We start from the raw sequence: 22232 nt of genomic DNA, 5'->3' as shown, positions 1-22232 counted from the left end.
CCATTACTGGGGATATACCCAAAGGATTATAAATCATGCTGCTATAAAGACACATGCACACATATGTTTATTGCAGCACTATTCACAATAGCAAAGACTTGGAATCAACCCAAATGTCCATCAGTGACAGACTGGATTAAGAAAATGTGGCACATATACACCATGGAATACTATGCAGCCATAAAAAAGGATGAGTTTGTGTCCTTTGTAGGGACATGGATGCAGCTGGAAACCATCATTCTTAGCAAACTATCACAAGAACAGAAAACCAAACACCGCATGTTCTCACTCATAAGTGGGAACTGAACAATGAGATCACTTGGACTCGGGAAGGGGAACATCACACACCGGGGCCTATCATGGGGAGGGGGGAGGGGGGAGGGATGGCATTGGGAGTTATACCTGATGTAAATGACGAGTTGATGGGTGCTGACGAGTTGATGGGTGCAGCACACCAACATGGCACAAGTATACATATGTAACAAACCTGCACGTTATGCACATGTACCCTACAACTTAAAGTATAATAATAATAATAAATAAATAAATAAATAAATAAATAAAAAAGAAAATTCTACTGGACAGCACTAGAGGGTCCACGGGGTTTCTTTACAAACCCCTTTGCCACTAACTGCTTGCTGCTCTCCAGCCAACACCTGCAGGATTCAAGGGACACAGATAAACTGTCAAGTCCTGCAGGAGTTGTACTCTGCACCTCTCTGAAACCCCAAAGGACAAATGGGGATACGGAATGTCACGCCTGGTTATGCCAAACAATTAACACCACATTATTTTGAAGGCATTCTTTAAGGAAAATGAACAACAAAATGCATAATTTGCTCTTACTTCGGGGAGTTCTGCCAAAGTCCTTAGCTTCTGCAACTCCATGAAAAACTTTGACACAGAATAAAAACGATACTTGATTCTCATCTAGATTCTAGGAAAAAGTGGGAAGAGGAGACAAGAGGCAAAATGTGTCTAACCATTTGTTCTGAAGCCAGCATCCTTTGTATTCTTTTATGAGGTTCATTTTTGCTTCGCTACTTTGCATCAAAAATGACTGCAGGGTTGTTGATGTTTTTCCTTTTTAAAAATATAACTCCAAAGTTGCTGGGAAAGCGTTAAAATACTCATGTCCCTTAGATTTATCACCAGGCAAGTAAAGTTATTCGATAATCTGCCTCTAGGTAACATAGCATATATATATTTTTTTCAGGTTTAATGAAATTACCATCTCTCTAAAATCTGAGAACAAGAGAAAGTTGCTAATAAATTTTAAATTTCTCATATAGTTACTTTGGAGCATGAAATTATAAGAGGAACTAAATTCAAATTCCAGGCTGCTTTTTGAAAGACAAGATGACCTCCTGATAGTCTATGAAGTCTGTGAAACATCTGTTTTGATAACATATGTACTTAAAATTCCCCACATGTCAGTTTCAAGTTACTACAAAATATAAGGCAGCACCAGCTGCAAGGGTAAGGAGGAAACGCTGTTAGCAAAGTATTGGGAAATGTTAAAAAATTTAATGGGACCCAAGTCTCTTTACCATTTGCATATCATGATCCTTGGAAACAGACTGAACAAAACCTTCAAGTACTACCCCTTCCACACATGAGAAAAATCCCATCATGACTTCGGTATGTTTTCCCTTACTACCTCATACTGCATTGTGTTTAACTCTGGTAACTTTTAACCAAAATGCCCTCTCCTCATTTTCTCTACCCCTCCAAATCCTAACTACTTGCAAGGACCAGTCCAAGTCCCACACTTTTCATGAAAGTTGCTTCAGTTATTCTAGCCCACAAATTCCTACTTCTCTCTGTACCTACAGCAAATAATAATGGAGCACACAACTGCAACTTCATTGTCTTCACTCTGCCTCTGACAGACAGATCTCATCTCCTCACTCTCGTGGATTTGCTCCCCTTTTATGGCTTTTACTGAGATCATGAAGCTCCCAGCATTATATCTTCAGCCCAGATGTCTCCCCTGAATTCACATTCACATTCCCAACCTCCTACTCCATTTCTACATTTAGAAGCCTAATAGGTGTCCAAATTTAAGGTGTGTACACCATATCTGATCCTATTCCAAATCTGTTCCTCTTCAGTCTTTACATCTCAGTATATGACAGCCCCGTCCTTCCAGTTATCAGTCCCCCAAACCTTAGAAGCATGCTCAACACTGCTTTCTCACTTATACTTCACATCCTATCCTTCAGAGATCCTCTCTTCCACTCTTTCCAAATAGACAAAGAATGCCCTTTTTCAGCATCTCCACTGCAACTACCCACATCTAAGCCAACATCTGGACTGCTACAACAGCCTCTTAAGTCTCCCTCTTTCCAACCTTGCCCTCCTGTATTTATTCTCACAATAACCAGTGATCTTTAAAATCATTTAATCAGGTCATTCCTCAGTGCAGAATCTTCTAATGGCTCCCCAACTCACAAAGAAGGAAGGAAGAAAGTGGGGGAAAAGTCAACATAGTGTGATAACCTCTGAGGCTTTGAATGTTAGACAGCCTGCCCTTTACATCTTTGACTTTTTACTACATTGCCCCTGGCTTGCTCCACCAGCCTTCTTGGAGAGCAAGCCAGGCATGAGACCACCACAGCACTTTTGCATTTCTGCCTGGAGGGCTCTTCCCACAGAGGTCCTAAGGGCTCTCTCCCTTACCTGGTCCAGGTGCTCATGTGATACCTTCACAGTGGAGTCATCCATGACAACCACAGGTAAAGGTACCAGCTGCCTCCCACCCAACCCTGCACTTCCTTTCCCCTTCCTTGCTTTAGTTTCTCCATAGCACTTACCACCGCCCAACATACTGCACATTTCTGATTTATTTCCTTATTTTCTGCCTCTATTCCTCTAGAATGTAAGCTTTACCAGGACAGGAATTTTCTGTGGTTTTTGTTCACTGCTTTATCCCTAGAGACGTTTATCCATTTCATTTATTATTGTTTTTCCACCTAGAACTATGATTGGCATGAGGTGGCCCTTGGGTATTTAAAGAGAGAGACAGGGAGAGAAGCCAAGTTCCATGAGAACAGTTGCCGTGTCTTCCACTCCTTTTGTGTGTGTGTGTGTGTGTGTGTGTGTGTGTGTATTTTTAGTAGAGTCAGGGTTTCACAATGTTGGCCAGACTGGTCTTGAACTCCTGACCTCAGGTGATCCACCCACCTCGGCCTCCCAAACTGCTGGGATTACAGGCTTGGGCCACCACGCCCAGCTCCACTCTATTTTTTTATGTCCCTGGGTAGGGCCCAGAAAAAAAGTACTTGTTGTCTGATTGTTGTTATGTTTGCATTGGCAAATATAAAATATTAGGTCATTTAAATAGTTAGACATGTTAAATATAGACAGTGTTGATGCAATTAAAAGATGTAACTATTTTTTAAAGATTTCAAAGCTATTTAAACTTAAGCTCATAATCTCTGTTCAAGTATGAACAATTCTCAAAATCACCAATCAGAGATAGTTTCTTAAGTGTTTGCCAAAAAAATGACACAAATACCTACTCAAAAAATATGAAAAAGGAATCTGTCATTTTGGGGATAAAATTACAGTAAATAAAATAAATTTCAATGCAAGACTCCAAAACAAGTAACTTGAATTCTTTTTCCTTTAGGTTGATTATTAAAATGAACAAGTGCTTTAATAAATCAATTCCATTTTGTCAAGTGATGATGTTGGTCATGGCTTTGGTCAAACTGTTAGGAAATTGGGGAAATAGGGGGAATGCCACAGACAGATGAGGAGGCTTTCCCCTGCCCATCCTAAAAAAGAAAGATATGTACTAAAAACTGAAGGTCTGTGTCCCCCAAAATTCATACACTGAAACCCTAAACCTCAATGTGATGCGATAGTATTTGGAGATGGGACCTTTGGGAGGTCATGAGGTGGGGCTCTCTTGAACAGCGTTAGTGCTCTTAAGGAGACATAGAAGAGCTAGCTTCTCTCTCTTCTCTCTTCTTCCCCTCCCCCCTCCTCCTCTTTCTGTACTAGTCAGTAAGTCTGAGAAGTGGCTGGAAAGCCTCAATCTTTCTACACATTCAGAATGTTACCTATAAAACATCGACAATTATCTACAGAACAAATGCAAACTAAGTTCTTTTTCACACAAGATGACTTGAAGGTTATGTAGAACACTTTATGGAAATCTTCCATCCATAAAACGTTTGAGCATTCCCGAGGGGAAATGCTGTAACATGCCAAAACAAACCCTACCAAGTGATTTTATGGCACTTATGTTCAGTCCCATAGAGAGCAACTCAGTCCTACGTGAGAGGACTCAGGTCTCCTCCAAGTTCATTGAGCTGCTGCAGTACAGAACCAACCGCACGGACACATATGTTCAGCTTTGTGAAATCTGTATAAAAACTTTTATGTACAATAATTTTATGTATTTTTTAAATAGAAAAACAAACATTAAATACTAATTAGCATCAAGTTTGTGAGTTACAAAAAAAAATTATTTTTTAATTGTTTTTAAAAAATAGTGTTAGATGCCAAGAAGTGGCTACATTACTGGAATGAAATTGTGACAATTATAATAAGCACTTATCATTAACAATTTATTCATTTATTCAAGAAACACTGATCAAGTAGGGAGAGTCTGCTCATCAAATATCTGTTGGGCATCTATTCTCTGCCAGGTCTTGAGACTAGTAAACTAAGGCATCGTTTATACGTTTAGGAGAATAGTAAAGGTGGCCTGTAAAAATGGAAGGGTTGAATTCAAAAACTGGAGCACAGTGCAGTTTGGAAGCCTCTCTAAGGCAACTCAAGGAGGCTGTGGACCTACGAGACCTCAGAACAAAGCTAATATTATTAATATATCTTGTATCACTTGAGAAAAATGTAGTTATCGGTTCTCTACCAAATTTCAAAATGCAATTTGGAGTTTTAAAATATATATAATCAAATGTACACAACAAATTCCAATTTTTTAAATAAGACAAGGAAAACTAAATAGAAACACTAATGTTTCATCAGAGGTAAGCTTGAATTCAAATAACAGAAAATTTGACAAATATTCTTAAAAATTTAAATTAAGGGTGGACGACAATCAAACCAAACACATAGCCTTCAGTAAGCTGTCTGCTGTAGATTACCTGTAGATATTCAGATTGCTCTAATTTCAGAGAATTCATGATATGCAACAAAAGGATATGAAAAATAGTGTGAATCCTTACTCTTTATTCATTCTTTTTTTTCAGAGATGGGGTCGGGCAGTGTGTCAGTGAGAATCCTTACTCTCTTTTTATTTTTATTTTTTGTAAAGATGGAGTCTCACCATGTTGCTCAGGCTAGAATGCAGCGACTATTTACAGGTGCAATCACAGCACACTACAGCCTCAAACTCCTGGACTCAATCCATACCCCTGCCTCAGCCTGCCAAGTAGGTGAACTATAAGCACGAGACACTACACCTACCTCTTACTCTCCCTTCCTGACCCAGGAGACTACAGATGACCACCCTGTATTCCCTCACTTTAAAAAACCTCTGGAAGAGGAGCTATTTCTGTAGGAGGAGGTCTAATTCAGACACAGCTATTCTACGTCCTGAATGTCTATACCTTTCTCCACTGCCACACCCACTCCCACAAAGCACCTCAGCTTTTACTTGCCCCTCATCAAGTCAAGGGTGAATCCGGTACAGAAGCCAAACAAAAAATCCAAGATTGGTGTTCATAAGGCAAGGGGTGATAAACATCTTTTGTAATCCTAAAGATGAAGGGAAGAAGAGTGCACATTTTCTGTATATTCAGTATTCATCTTTTCATCTTTATGTTATAGCTCTATGATTAATTGCCCTGCTTTGCTTAGAAATGCTTCTGTGAGAATAAAATCTGGGTCTTTATAAATTGTTCTTTTCTGAAATATTATGCCCTCTATTAGTATAAATGTTTCAATATTTTTGTTAGGATATTGGGGAGGGTGTACGGCACTTGGGGAATTTATTGTTTGCTTTTTGACTGCCTTTGACTTACTGTAGTCTCAAATATAAAAATAAAAGGGAAAAGTGCATAGCTTGCAGGTTTGCACTACCTCAACATGCACTTCTCTTAAAGCAGATGCAGAGATTTTCTAACAGAGTACATTTTTGATCAAATGGTTTACACACAACACAAAAACTGTTCTAGATAAGAGGCAAGGGGGTTGGCTAGGAAAGAAATAGGAGGAGAGACAAACTAATTGTATATTCACAGAATTTAAAACTCAGAAGGACATCAGACACCAGATAATCCATTATTTTGTGTTGCAGAAAACGCTGACCCTCAAGATGAACCCTCAAAATGATTATCACTGTCAAATAGGTCTGGGAGTCACTGAATATTATATATTACACCTTCTTTCGGATATACAGAGTGAGCATTCAGTTACTAAATGTTCTAAAAGTCCTGCAACTCAAAAAGCAAAAACATTTTTAATCCATTGTTTCTCAATCCATTGTTTTATCTTCCTGTAATATCCCACAGAACCAGTGTTTTTCCTTACAGATCCTTCTTTGGAAGTGCCGATCTTATGCAATCATTTTAAGGGAACTGAGGTTCAAAGATATTAACTGGCTTGGCCTAAAACCTATCACTAATTGGTGGCTGATAATTCAGCAAACAGCATGATGAGAGTTTAGATAAAAGTGAGAAACAAGCAAAGATCTCAACATCTTTCCTTTCCACCTACACCTTACAAGGAAAAAGTTACCTCCTCTATTTCCCCATCTCAGTCCCCTTGCTTGGACTCATATTCCCCCAGCTTTCACTTGCCTACTGGAAGAGTATGTTACCCAGCTTGGATTTATTCATTAATGAGCATGATTTTCCCCTCAGGGAAGACTTTTAACAGTGATCTTCTAAGGCTGAATCAATGACTTGCCAAAGGAGTGGCTTTGAAGGTGGGAGTGGCGGAAATCTGGGAGATAATTTAAGGCAGATGGATGTTTGTCGTTCTCCTCAAATTTCTTTATTTTAGGGATTTCTCTGATAGGACAGGAGTTAGATCGGATCGAAAAGTTTTTTTTAATCTATTATAAAGCAGATGATAATTTCTTTACTAAAAGTCCTTTAGCTCCACCTTCTCTGCCCACTCTTCCTTTCCATTTCCGTGTTCAATCTTATTCAGTACACTGCTTCTCCAGAAGAGATCTGAAACCCACAGGCAATGCCAGAACTGCCCAGAAGCTACCGGAAATGAGTTTGCTCACTTCTCTAGTGTCTTGTAGACGCTATGGCACTGTACCTCTCTTGAATTTGCATGTCCTAGCTGAAAACTGTCTCCTCTAGCAAAGATCTCTCCCAGACAGTTCCCAACTAAGAAGAAAGTACCATTATAGACAGTACATATCCTTAAAATGCTATTCTATCTATGAAATGCAGTGCCCTTCATTTAGAAAGATGAGCCACCGAATAGCTTTGGTGAGAAAAATTTTTTTGTACCATGTTGATTTTTGCTTGCCTGGTTCACCTTACCAAAGAATAACAATATTGGCAACAGGAGGAGTTGAACCCTGAGTCGTTTATCAGGACTGTGAGGAGCTGATGCTGATCTGGCCACCTCTCACCTGGTGCTCCTTAAAACAACATTTTAAGCCAGCTGGCTGTGATTCTAATCTATGGAAATAAACAGAAAGAACATTGGCCATTAGCGATTAAACAGATCTGGCCTTGTCTATTTCTTTGTTTAAAAAACACCAGCCCTAACTATGCACATTAGTCCCTTCCACAAATAGGAGGCCATATGGGAGCCCACTGATGAAAGTGTTTTTCAGTAGCATAGAAGAACAGTGTACATCTTTATACATAGTCAATTTGCTATATTGGCCTCTGGTTTACTCTATTAAGATAAGGATCAAATACATTCAACATATGCTATATCCATAACTAGGCAGCCACCATGTGATATACAGAAAAAGAATATCACTAAAATAATAAAGAAATTATACATGAATAATTAAATCAGTGTGATAAAATGGGGAATGATTATTTTCTTCCTTAAACTTTTGTGATTTTTAAAAACCAGAAATTACCTACTGATATGGTGTTGTATCCCATGCAAATCTCATGTTGAAATGTGATCCCAAGTGTTGAAGGTGGGGCCTAGAATTTGGGTCATGGGGGCAGATCCTCCATGAATGATTTGGTGCCCCCCCGCCAGGATAAGGGTAAAAATATCATACCTAACTTTCCAAAGTCCTAGGTCATGGGCAACTCAGGGCTTAGAGTCTGTTTTGTGAATATCCTCAATACCTAAAAGGTATTCATTCCAAGGACACAGCGGCAGAGTACAGTCTCTAAGAAGAATGTGTATAGCTTGTGGTATTCATTTGTTCTTCCTGGACATCCAGGGACCCAAATTAGGTGACAGTTTGTCATATAATGCAAAACCTATCCTTTCCATCTAAACCAGTCTGCTATGGTTTCACGGTGATCCCTCCAAAATTCAGGTGTGGTCAATGTGGTAGTATTAAGAGATGGGACTTTCTTTTTTTTTTTTATCATTACCTCAGATATTTATTTTATTTTGTGGTATGAACATTTAAGATCTGCTCTCTTAGCAATTTTGAAACATATATTACATTATTATTAACTATAAAGTCACCTTGCTGTGCAATAGATTTTAAAACCTTATTCACACACCGAGGCCTATCACCGGGAGGGGGGAGGGGGGAGGGATTGCATTGGGAGTTATACCTGATGTAAATGACGAGTTGATGGGTGCTGATGAGTTGATGGGTGCAGCACGCCAACATGGCACAAGTATACATATGTAACAAACCTGCACGTTATGCACATGTACCCTAGAACTTAAAGTATAATTAAAAAAAAAAAAACCTTATTCCTTCTAACTGAAACTTTGTACCCTTTGACCAATACCCCCCCAGTACCCTTCTTTTTTTTATAATTATACTTTAAGTTCTAGGGTACATGTGCACAATGCACAGGTTTGTTACATATGTACACATGTGCCATGCTGGTGTGCTGCACCCCGTAACTCATCATTTACATTAGGTACAAGACAGGCGGGACTTTCAAGAGGTGATTACACATGAGTGCTCCTCCCTCACGAATGGGATTAGGGCTTTGTACAAGAGGCTTCTTCACGTGGTCTTAACTCACTTGTTCTTCTGCCTTTCCCTATGTGAGGACACAGCAACAAGGTACCATCTTACAAGCAGAGAGACTGTGCCCTCACCAGTCGGTGCCTTGATCTTGGACTTCTCAGCCTCAGATATGTGAGAAATAAATTTTTGTTTGATATAAATTTCCCAGTCTCAGGTATTTTGTTATAGTAGCACAACGAGTCTAAGATGCAATCCTTTGTGACTCCCCCCAGATCTTTACAGCTTTTCTCTATGAAAGGTATTCTTCTATTCAGCATATTTACTGAGGGCTTACTCTATGCAAAACATTATGTTCATGCTGGCATTCATGAGAAATAAGACTGCAAATACAGGTAACAAAGAAGAGAATGTATAGAATGTAACAAAGAACATGTCAGTACAAAATACAGGCATACGTAAAAGAGCATGATGAGGGAATCAGGAGAAAAGGTGTCTTTGGGGAAGCTGCATTGAACTAGGCTTTGAAGGATGAAAAGCATGGTCAATTGTGGAATAATGGATGGAAGGAGACCCCTGACCAAGGACACACCTGACTGAGAACAAGTCAGTACTGCTGCAAAACTTTTTGTGAATTCACTCCGGTAGGCGATCAGGAATCTGAATTAAAAGAACTCAATAAAAGAAAATTCTCCTATGAAGTTATACATAAAAGAAAAACCATGTACTTCTAATACCATTCCTTTGATCTTCCATGAAAAGCCACTATGTAAACGCAGGATATTACTTCTATTAAAGTCAGTATTTTTAAGTGGCAATATTTTCAGAACACTTGAAAGAGAATTTTTTGCTCCACGATTGAAAATTTTCTAAGAAATTAAATGTATTCCACATGGCAAGTCAAAGAACAGTGAAGATCTATATAGCAAGAAAATATATTCTGAGGGAATGTGCTACATCTTTTAAATTATTTATTAGAGGTATCATGCTCTTAGAAGACAAGAATTCTTCAATGTTTAACTATTTTAGGCTATATACCAATATTATGCCACACTTTCAGTTAATCAAAGCAATTTTATTAGATCAGCATTAATGGGTAGTTTTAAGTGTCAAAAAATACACGTTGGTTCCCACTCATCTGGGAAGTTAGTGCAGCCTTTTGATTTTTGTAGTTGAAGCAAATGATGCCCACACAGTGGGTAACCTACTGGCTAAAGGTCAGCCAGCTAGTTAATGGTGTAGTCGGTAAAACTGGAGGAAACTAAATAACTTGCCCAAGGTCACACAGGTAGCAACTGGTGGAGGCAGAATTACACCACAGGAGAGCCCAGACCTCCAACCTTCCCTCTACATTGCCTCTCTGCCAATGAAAAATTAACATAATCTCTCACAAGCAGGTAGAGTCCTGTGGATGAAAAACCATGCAAGCAAAAGTAGAGGGTAATACATGCTGTTATTATAAGTGCAAATAAATGTATATATTATCTAAAGTTCTGTAACAGCATAAAATAACTAGTATTTCTAGATATCTTGAAAGAAATTTAAGTAATGTGTACATTTGGGCTAATATGTTACACTACAAGGTACTAAAAATTGTGCTTAAAACCACCTTTATTTCTCCTGCTTTTTTAGGTCATCAAAATATTAAATATTTTTTGAAAATGTTTACCCAAAATCCTACTACCAAAACACACTGACTGCATTGTTATTTAATCATCTGGAGTGCTTAAATGTACTTTTTTGATAGTTCAAGTAACAATAATGATTTCCAAAAAAAAAACAGGCAGAAATAGTAGGACAATCCTGGGTTTATGAATTCCTACATCTATGGCTGAGAACAAATCACAACTGCTGCAAAAGTTGTTGTGAATTCATTCGGTTAGGTGATCGGAAATTTGAATTCGAAGAATTCAATAAAAATTCTAGCAAAAGATGAAGATTTTACACCCAATACTTTCATTTTGCCTAACAATCTATTATGTGGTAATTACTCATGCATACACCTAAACACTTTTGAACCTATTTTTAATGTTGCTTTGCATCCTCTTCTCCAGAGAATAAAGATGAGCAGGTGGGAATGCAGGACAGGAGGTAGGGGTATTACATAGTCTGACCTTACTGCTTTCTGTCTAAAATCCCTTGTTTTCAGATATCAACAGATGTATTCTAGTTCCAGTTTTTAATGTTTGTGAAAAATAATGCAAATTCACTCTACTTGTAACTGTGCATGAGAATTTGACTTTGGGTATCTGTTTTATTGTAGCAACCTGATAAGGGTAAAAACGTCATAGTAACAAGTTACAGCTATGACTGTAATTGGTAGGCTGGGTGAAAACTAAAATTACTTGACAGGACATCATGCTTGGCGCTTCCCTGAGGGCCATGATTCTGTAAACTGGGCACATCCCCTATGAGACTCTGGAAGCTTTGTCTATGGAGTTACAAGAGATATCAGCTCCTAGGGGTATGAGGCTTCTAAGTCAGGATGGCTCCAGCACCTGTCCAATATAGATCTCACCTCTTCACACCTGAGTCGTGGACCATTTCAAGAACTCCCTCAAAGAGAAGCACCTGATGGCAAGCAGGAGTTCCTGCCCTAGGGCCTTCTGGTTATACGTAGCCTTTGGGTTGGTCTATGTTAGTCTTGGAGTCAGATTAGTTAAAGAAGACTCTCTAGTAGGCAGTGGCCTTCATAATGTACACACAAGGTCCTATCCCTTGAGCCTTTATCTTCCAAGCCAGAGTTCTCTTTACATTCTGTCATCAGAAAATAGCTACTTCCCCTAAGTCCTCACTCAAAATCCTGGGCACTGGCTTGACTATGTTATTGCTCTTATACAATTCCTCCCTATCTGTGTTTCTTGAAAATGACAATAAGGGTTGCATGTTGTAACATATATATCAGATTTTATGTAAGAACAACACAAAATTTTCTGTTCTTCTGCCAAGATTCTTTCTGACAGTACCAGTGATATTACTGAATAATTTGACCACAGTGCCTTATTAAGCTAATATTGGAGAATAATCTACAATGACTCCTAGATCCCTTCTGGGGATCAGGTGTTAATATTTGTCTTAGTCCATCAGGCTGCTATAATAAAACACCTTAGCCTGGGTAATTTATAAATAACAGAATTTTATTGCTCACAGTTCTGAAGGCTGAGAAGTCCAAGATGACAACACCAGCAGATCTGGTGTCTGGTGAGGGCATATTCTCTGCCTCATGGATGGCACCTTGTTGCTGTGTCCTCACATGGCAGAAGAGACAAGGGAGCTCCTTTCAACCTCTTTTATAAAGGCACTAATCCCCCTCACGAGGGCTCGGTCCAAAAGGCCCCACCTCTTGACACTATTACATTGGGGATTATGTTCCAACACATAATTTTGGAGGTATGCCAATATTCAGACCACAGTAACATTTAATTGTTAATATTTAATAGTTTGTGGTATAAACCACTCTGTAAAAGATTCTAGCTTATCAAGAAGGGTCAGTCAAAAAATAAAAGATGCTGACATGGTTGCAGAGAAAAAGAGAACTCTTATATACACTGCTGGTGGTATTGTAAATTGGATCAGCCATTGTGGAAAGCAGTTTGGCGATTTCTCAAAGAACTTAAAACAGAATTACCACTTGACCCAGCAATCCCATTAGTGGATATATACCCAAACGAATACAAATTGTTCCACATAAAGACACAAGAATGTGTATGTTCACTGCAACACTATCCATAATAGCAAATACATGGAACCAGCCTAAATGCTCATCAACAGTAAACTGGATTTAAAAAACATGGTACATAAACACCACGGAATACTATGCAGCCATAAAAAAGAATGAGATCACATACTTTGCAGCCAAATGGATGAAGCTGGAGGTCATTATCCTAAGTGAACTAATCCAAGAACAGAAAACGAATTACCACATGCTCTTATAAGTGGGAGCTAAACATTGAGAACACATGGACACAAAGACGAGAATAACAAACACTGGGGTCTACTTGAGGGTAAAGGGTGGGAGGAGAGTGAAGAATGAAAAATTACCTATTGAGTACTATGCTTCTTTCCTGGGTGAGGAAATAATCTGTACACCAAATCCCTGTAACATGCAATTTGCCTATATAACAAACCTGTGTATGTACCCCTGAATCTAAAATTAAAGTTTTTTTAAAAGGGGGCCTGAGCTAACTGGGATTATATACACTGGTGTCCACAGTGGGAGAAAAAGATAATGAACCCAAGCCAAAGCCTGAAAGAGAGATAAAATCCAGAACCAAGGAAAGAAACAAAACACCAGCCTCAAAGCACAAAACAAACTGAAATGAGAGATGGATGCAAGTGGCAGGAGCTGGATCAAAACTTGAGAATAAGCCAGAGGATCCCAGATGACCAGCACAAACCACTTTCGTGGCCCTGGGGTCATATGGTACAAAGACTGCCAGGATAACTTACAGAGAAACAATTAAACTAAGACGTGACTGAATCATATGACCTCAGAGGATACAATGGGCCCTAGAAACTCTTCTTATTTCAAATTTCTACACGCCTATCAGGGTTTTCAATCCTTTCATTCAATTCAAAACATTCAAACATATTTACTGGGAGAGTCTCCTGTGCTAGACACCAAGGCAAGCACTATATAGAAAGGAAAGAAACAGATTTGGTGCCTGTCCTCATAGCACTTACAGTCTAGAAAGAAATCAGCAATGCTTCTATAACTTGGTTCTTCGAATCCTAAGAGTTACGGCAAAAACAAAATCTTTTTACATTTCCTAGTTCTATTTTAAAAAGCACAGGTGTTTATCTTCAACCACATTTTTTCCTAACACTAAATACAAAAAAAAGAAAAAAAAAAAAAAGTTATTTCAACATGCTGCCCTTTTCACATGGGGAATTCAGAGGGGAGAAAAAGGCAACATTTTCAACTACAGATTTTCAGAAGACAAAGAAATGATAATCAATTGAGCCTTTCTATTAAGACTACACGAATCCTGAGATTATAATACTAAATCTTATTTTCATAATGTTTTGTCTTATAAGAATAATATGTGTTTAATGTAGAAAATTTGGAGAAAACAGGTAAAAGAAGATAATAAAAATCACTTCTAATCCCATAATACTTAGAGATAGTCACATTAATATTTTGATGTATTTCCTTCCACATAGAGGATTTATTTATATAAACTTATTCAACCATATATATTTTTAAAATAGCACCACATTAATACAGAGTTTTATATCCTACCCTTTTTCTAACATTGACTTTAACTTGGTGGACACATGTTTTTAGAGCGCTGAGAGACTATTAGCCAGCTATGTTGTCTGCTGATGGGAACAGAATTTAAAACTATCTCCTATAAATGTTCTTGGGATTGCTTTTTCCAAGTACACTTATCTTCGATCTTCCATTTTGACTTTAATCTTCTATTATTTTTCTTCCTATTTAGATTGTCTTTTAAGTTATTTCTATAGTTCAACTTTAGCAGCTTGGTTTTTACTTACCATAAGAACTGCATATCACCCGTAAGCATTTATAAAAGTGTTAAATTAGACCATCCCCAAACTACTTCTTGGAAGAGGCTATTTGTCCACTCAGAGACATACCTATTGATCTCCATTTTTTGTTTCTTGTTTCCTTAGCCAATTTCCCATTCATAAGAAACCGTCATGAATGAGGAGGGAACTGGAATTGGAAACATGGTTAGGCTTTCTGAAACATTAAAATATATTTCCTGTAACACTTAGCAACAAACATATAGTCATGTATCACTGAACAATGGGGATATGTTCTGAGAAAGCCATCATTAGGTGATTTTGTCACTGTGTGAACATCACAGAGTGTATTTACACAAGCCTGAAGCCTACTACACACCTAGGTTATATGGTATAGCCTTTTGTTCCTAGGTTACAAACCTGTGCAGTATGTTACTGTATTAAATACTACAGGCAACTGTAACACAATACTAAGCATGTGTGTATCTAAACATAGAAAAGGTACCATAGAAATACCGTATAAAAGAAAAAAGATACACCTATATAGGGCACTTACCGTGAATGGAGCTTGCAGGACTGTAAGTTGCCCTGGGTGAGTGACTGAATGGCAAGTGAGTGAATGGGAAGTGAATGTGAAGGCTGAGAACATTACTATAGACTACTATAGATTTTACATACACTACACTTAGGCTACCCTAAATTCATTTTAACATTTTTTCTTTCTTCAATGATAAACTAACCTTCGTTTACTGTAACTTTTTTATTTTACAAACTTTTATATGTTTTAACTTTTCGATTCCTTTGTAATAACACTTAGCTTAAAACACAAACACATGGTACAAATGTATTTTCTTCAAATTCTTATTCTGTAAGCTTTTTTGCTATTAAATTAAAACATGTTTTAAACTTTTTTGTTAAAAACTAAGACATAAACACACACATTAGCCTGCGCCTACACAGGGTCAGGATCATCAATATCACTGTCTTCCACCACCACACCTTGTCCCACTGGAAGGTCTTCAGGGGCAATAGCATGCATGGAGCTGACATCCCCTATGATAACAATGCTTTCTTCTGGAATACCTCCTGAAGACCTGCCTGAGGCTGTTTACAGTGAACTTTTTAAGAATATAAGTAGGAGTACTCTCTAAGATAATGATAAATCACATTAACAGTAAATACATAAACCAGTAACATAGGTATTTAATATCATTCTCAAGGATTACGTACTGTACATAATTGTATGTGCTATACTCTTATAACACTGCTAATACAGTAAGTGTGTTTACACAAGCATTACCACAGGTGAGTAATGTGTTGTGCCACAACATCACCACGGCTAAGATGTCACTAGGTGATAGGAATTTTTCAGCTCCATTATACTTGTATGGGACCACCATCACATAAGTAGTGCATTCTTGACCCAAACATTGTTATGAGGTGCATGACTGTATTTTCCTTCTTTAACTCTAATACATCAATCCCTCTTTTCTTCAGAAAAAAAAAAATTGTGACTTGCTGTAATCTGTGCTTACTTTGAATATCCATCTCCCCATCATCCACAGGGACACTGGCCTGGTTTCTTTGCCCCCAGTCCTTCTGGAAACCCTTCCCCTGACTGGATCCCCTAAAGACACCAGCCAATGCCCCAGCAATACCCCAGATTGCTGTCACATACACACCAGGCTTCTTCAATATACCTAGGTGAAGGCCATCTAGTCTTGGCGATTTATCTCTAACTAGTCTGCTGATTAGGTCTGGAATATCCTCAGCACTTGCCACTTCTTGATCTATTACCTCCAATGTGCGTATTGCTTGAAAAAGCCTGGGTGTAGGAATATTACTCAGCAAAAACAGAATTCATTTACACTCTGTTTTATCTCTTTTTATCTCCCAGTACATCTTTGGTATGATGAAAGACGAGTAGTTCCACAATCCTTATTTCACAGTATTTAAGGGACTTTCATTATTGTTTTGGAAATCCATTGCAAGGATTTTTGTTTTAACAAATTCACTTTTGGTTACCCCATTTCTAGTATGCCTGGGATCTGTTGCCCTTCATAAGGTCAATTTAATAAACTGACCCTTCGAGTTTTCCTTTTTCATTATATGAATCCAAGTAAGCTTTCTTTTTCTTTTCTTTACTTTCCCTGCATGTTTTCCCTATGTGTTTAGTGTTTTACAGAGCTTGGGTACAAGACTTGTTTTTCTTACCACTTTTGGGTTCCTATAAGGTAATTCATATGCTCCCCACTTTCTTACGGGTAAATTATTTCTTTTCATTTCTTCCCTAACATATCAGCATTGAATTCCTTTTTAGAGACTGATTATACTCTTGATGTCTTTCTTTGGAGTCCCCTCTTCCATTAGAAGTCTTAATTGAATTGAAATACGTATCATTCATCATTACATGCTGCAATCTGTGTTATATATGGTAGGCACTCTGAACATTTCCTGAAAGAATGTGTGATACCAACAGCTAACAATAACGGGGCATTTGGTAGGTGTCAGGTCCCATCCCAAGCATTTTAAATGCATTGTGTCATTAGATGTCAGGCACCAGATGGTAAACTTCACTGGCAAGGAGTCTGCACATGTATCCCTAGCATCTAGAGCAGAGCTGGTACATAATAGGCAATCACTAAATATTTGCTGCATGAATAAATTTTAAAAACTGCATGAGGTAGGTGCATTATTCATGCGTTACACATAAGAAAACCAAAGCACAGAGAAGTTCAATAATCTTTTGAAGTTCCACAGTTAGTATATGTTAAGACAAGAATTGAATCCAAAGCCCGCATACTTAACCAAGACTTACTACTAGTAAGCTCAACACTTCACCACATTATTGCAAATGAAATTAATCCCATTAATAGATATTATGCAATGACACAAGTAAATACTGTAAGCAATCATATTCCAAGAAAAGATTTGCAAATGAGTCCCTCATCAGATAGACAGATATCTTTATGCTTCTTATTACTAACTTTGCAAGTAAAAATATGATTTCTCTTTAACCAATGTCTTCTGCTACATTTGTACACAAGTCAATGAGGATTTCAGGACTTTTGATAAGTGGGTGCTTTTTGTGTTTCCAGAGCAGTTCTGATTTTATTTAAGTCATCAATTTTCTCAATTCTCTTTAAAAATAATAGCACTAATGAGATACTCATTTATTGTTTCCATTGTTACTTGTCTACAGAGCTTACAAAGAGTGTGTTTATAAAATGGGAGACTTACCTATTTCTCACGCATCTCTCCTACTGTTCCTTGGTTTTTCTGAAACATGACCATTAGGACATCGTCCTTTAGGGTTTTGACTGTATGTACCTTTAACAACTCATTAGCAAAACTAATGTATCTCTTTGAAAAGAGTAGCTCTCTAAAATCATTCTTAGTTTTCGCCTTAAATCTTTATCAGCTCTCACGTTAGTGGGAGCTAAGTGATATTTACAGACAGCAAAGCCTTTTGGGGATGACTCATAATGGTCCCTCAAGCTACAGGTTAAACACTAAAAAGGTGCAGAAATCAGAAGTAGGTAAACACCAAAAAGGAAGGAAGGAAGGGGAGGAGTGAGGGAGGAAATAATTTGAAAAACACTTGACTTTAAACTCTTCTACTGATCTTGGAAAAGTCAATCTTTGAAAGCCTCAGTTGTTTCATCTGTGAAATGGGGATGATAAAGATATGATTTCCTCAGACACTTTAACAGCAGATTTCAATGTGCCATATAAACTATCCAGTATGATACAACACATGGTATGGTTTTTTACTTGACATTATTTGCCTAAAATCAGCCCCATTTATTCATTATGTACTATAAACATTCACCTTACAAAGACTGCCAACAGTTTCAGAGTGTTGCTTCATCAACTGTCTGTCTTATTTGGTCTGGAAGCATTTCCATTATTTTTAACCCAAGGAACCAATTTACAATTTTTAACAAGCTTTGTGTGCCTACAAGCTCAGCAAGCTTACTGTGTGCTCTCAGGACCAGAGTTCTATAAACATCTATTTAAGCCTCTTTTAAGTCCTGTTTCAGTCTGGTGCCTTTGGTCGAGGTGGAAACTAAAAGTGAAAACAGATAGATGTTTTACATTTAAATGGGTTTAACATAAATGTGCATTAAGCCATTTCATGGGCGATTGCACAAATATCTTTTGCAAACTTGGTACACGTGAGCGCATATACAGTAACCATTAATGTCTTCTAGAGAAATAAGGTGCAGATCCCAAATTTTAAACAGCTAGCTCAAGTTCCTCTCACCCGAAAGAAAATGTAATGGCTTTAAGGGAATTGCTCTAATAATATCATGGCATCTGCAATGGCTGGCCAGAGCAGAGCAGAACAGAGTGTATGTCACCGCAAGTCAATTTAACAAGAAATAAGCTTCCCCCTGGAGAATCTAAACTCCCTTGCCTCCCACAAAGAAAATTGAATTTTGGAGGTCACACCTTGGGTAGGTTACCAGAGAAAGAAGCTTAACATTCTTTTTGTCATATGCTCTGGGAGGTCAATGCTGTTCTTCCAACAAGTCACTACCAAAGACCCTCTTCCATCCCCCTAACCCCCACCCAATTCTCTCTCCCCATCCCATTATAACAAGTCTTCGGAGTCCTCTAGGAAACGGGATGTGATTGTGACACTTGAAAATGCCAAGGACCACACCGAAGGCAATCATGCTCAAACACCAAGTTTTGAGCCTCGCAGTGAGGAGCAGGGCAGATACCGGGGCGGGAGAGGGGACTGGAGGAGGGCAGCCGCAGAGATGGTGAGGATATGGTGGGGGTCAGAGTGAGTCACACCGTCAGACAGCGAGCTTTAGGTTGTAACTGAACGCTTAGCCAAATGTGAATCAACCGAACTGCTGTTACCAGAGAGAAAAACAGGTCGCCAAGTCAAGCCCAGGCCAAATCCCAACTCTATGGGTGGATGGCCCCTTCCCCGAGTCGTCGGGGTGAATGGCTGAAAGGCCTAGCGTGGTCTTGCAGCTGCGGGGAGGTACCCCCAGCACACTGCACCTCCCTCAGAAGCTCCGGGTGAGCGCAGCAGGGCCACCGCCACCGCCCCCCGCCCCGCAGCAACATGTGGGGTGCTGCCAGTCCGCCGCCCTGGAACTCCCTCCAGCTGGAGTTCCTGGTGGACGCATGCTGGGCCGTGGGAAGATGCTGAATTACTACTCCTGGGAAAGGTTCCTCCAGCCTTGAACTTGGCAGCTCCTGACCTTTCCATTCCACCCTCCCCGCGCCAGCCCAACACACACGAGTACACACGCCCCTCTGGACCCATTAAGGCTGCGCGCTGGGCTCTCTGCCCACTCGGAGCAAAACGCCAGAGGCCGGGACCCCAGTTCCTCTGGCCCCAGGGGGCTGCCCTAACACTGGGTAGTTCCAGCGACTCAGCGCACTCCCCGGCTTGGCCAGGCCCCGCCTGAGCCGGGGCCGCTGGCACCAACCCCCTGTTCTTTTGTGCTCTCCCGGGAAGCCCGCCTCTACTCACCCGGGCTGCGCGCGGATTCCGGCCGCCAGCTGCAGCCCGCTGCCCCATCCCACGAACACTGCGGCGCCCCCAGAGTGTGCAATGCGGAGCCCCGCCAGCGCGCTGCCGGAGCCCGGGAGCTCAGGGAGGGAGCGAGTAGGAGGGAGCGAGGGAGCTCGGCGGGGAGAGGCGGGGGTCGGCTGGGGGCGCGCGCGCCACTCCCACTCGCGCCGGGCACTGGCCGCCGCCCGCAGCCGCGGCCGGCCCGGCCTCGAGGGCCGCGGGACCAATCAGCGCGTGCGGGGGGAGCGGAGCCCTCCGCGGGGCGCGCTCATTGGCCCGGCGCGCGCGACCCAACTCCAGGAGAATCGGCCTGAGCGCCAAGTCTGCAAACTCTGGCCCGCGGGAGCCGACCGCCCCGCGCAGGTGGGGCACCGGGGCGCCGCGCTCCTGCCCGCAGGGTGAGCGGAACTGGAGAGATTTGGGACCTGCCTGGGAAGCCTGTTCCCAGTGAGCGTTGGAAGCGAGCAGTGTTTGCTGAGGGTGCACCGATTCCTTCCTGTGCGCGACCCCCTGCGCCTCTCCCTGGCCGCCAGCCAGGCGGTTGCGTGCGTGGCAGGAGGCCCGGCAGTGTGAAATGACCCCAGCCATCCCCTGGGCCCCGCGAAATACGTCGGACCGCAGAGCTCAAGAGCAACTGAAGCTCCTAACCCAGGGCAGGCAGAGACCACTTGACGTTTGCAGTAAAAGACCCAGGCTGCTGGGCAGAGGATGGAGACGGTGAGAAGAGCCAGGAAGGCAGGTCTTAGGAAGTGGGAATCCGGTTATGGGTTTTGGTGAAAAAAAGTCCAGGGCATAATACTGCCACCCTCTGCCCAAGCCTTTCTCCAGGTAAAGCCCCTGCAGCCCTCTTGGGACATACTGGTTTTTCTCTTCCTTGTTGTAAATCCTGTCTGACCCCCCTGGACGTTTCGATCTAGAGTCTTAGAGTGGAAGTGGGTCATAGTCCTACTCTCAGAGCAGCGCGGGGCCCCGGCGGGGAGCCGGGGTGACCAGGTCCACGGGAAGATCTGGAGGAAGGACTCCGCGGGTATGCCCGGGAGTTCGGAACCAGCGTCCCCACCGCCGCCCTGAACTTGGCTTGCAAGTCTACCTTCGTGAGGGCGGCCCGCCCTGTGGCTATTTGTCCATCCTTGAGACCCCTTCACTTTCTCCTTGGATTTTCTACCCCTGGAGCATTTTCTCAGGCCTCTCCTGAACCACCCTGCCTCCGATCTTCCAAATAATCTATCCATCTCGACATAAAAGCATTCTTATTCTTTTTTTAAACTTCCTTCCCCAGTCCCTCTTTTTGGAAGGGCCTAGGATAACCTGTTTTTGATCGACAGCTGGTAGACCTCAAAGTTTTTCTGTTAGTTTATGTGCACAGGCTTGCCCAAGCTCAGGGTTCAGGTAGGCAAAAAACAGCGCCCCCTCAAGGTGGAGATCACTGCCGCGCTGTCTTCCTGCAGGGCTCAGCGGGGTGAATGAATTGAATATTAATTAATCAACCTGAAATTGGAAATGTCCCTCCGTGTCTAGGCAGGTTACCTCTGCGGGTTAGCATCTACTAATGAGGGCATGTCCCGGGTGTCACTGCTGACACTCATTTAGTTTCCAGTTGGCAGTTCCAGTCCATGTACTTACTCACTTTATTTTTTTAAAAAAATCGGTGTATAGTTTAGTGAAAATACTCATATTTGGGCTCAAAGTGAAGGTTAACGTATTAATACAATTTATGAGAGCCGAGCTCCTGGTAGAGATGGAACCCTTAGGATCTCTTTAGAGAAATATATTTTCAAAGAAGGCTAGAAATATATGCATATGAAATGTCTGCAGTGGTTATCTCTGCATGTTGGAATAATGGATGGTTTTCTTGTTCTTTATGGTATTTTCTAAAGAACATTAATATTAATTTAAAAATTTTTAAAAATATGTTGACTACCAACATGCAACACTCCTCAGGCATCAGAAGAGCGAAAATGTTAAATCTTCCTTCTGCTTTTCCTTTCACATCTTATCAATCGCCCAGTCCTGTGTTTCTGTCTCCTAGGATGACTTCCAGATCCATCCCTCCCAGCATCTCTATTTCACTGCCAGACCTCATCATGCCTTACCAGCGCTTCAGCAACAGGCTTTCACTGCTCTGCTCTCCAG

The 22232-nt window shown here is 40.7% G+C and overlaps 1 protein-coding gene across 1 annotated transcript in view; it reads right to left on the bottom strand.

Annotated features, from left to right (window-relative positions):
• LYPD6 (LY6/PLAUR domain containing 6) overlaps positions 1 to 20279 on the bottom strand; it is a 150122-nt gene extending 129843 nt beyond the window's left edge. The window contains exon 1 of the mRNA XM_025404681.1: positions 20058 to 20279. The gene's annotated coding sequence lies outside the window, so the exon portion shown is untranslated. The remainder of the gene's footprint in view (positions 1 to 20057) is intronic.
• Between the last annotated feature and the right edge of the window lie 1953 nt (positions 20280 to 22232).

This window comes from Theropithecus gelada, chromosome 12, assembly GCF_003255815.1.
Source record: "Theropithecus gelada isolate Dixy chromosome 12, Tgel_1.0, whole genome shotgun sequence".
Taxonomy (NCBI): domain Eukaryota; kingdom Metazoa; phylum Chordata; class Mammalia; order Primates; family Cercopithecidae; genus Theropithecus; species Theropithecus gelada.
Note: the sequence above shows the minus strand (reverse complement) of the source record. Positions and strands in the feature narration are given on the sequence as shown.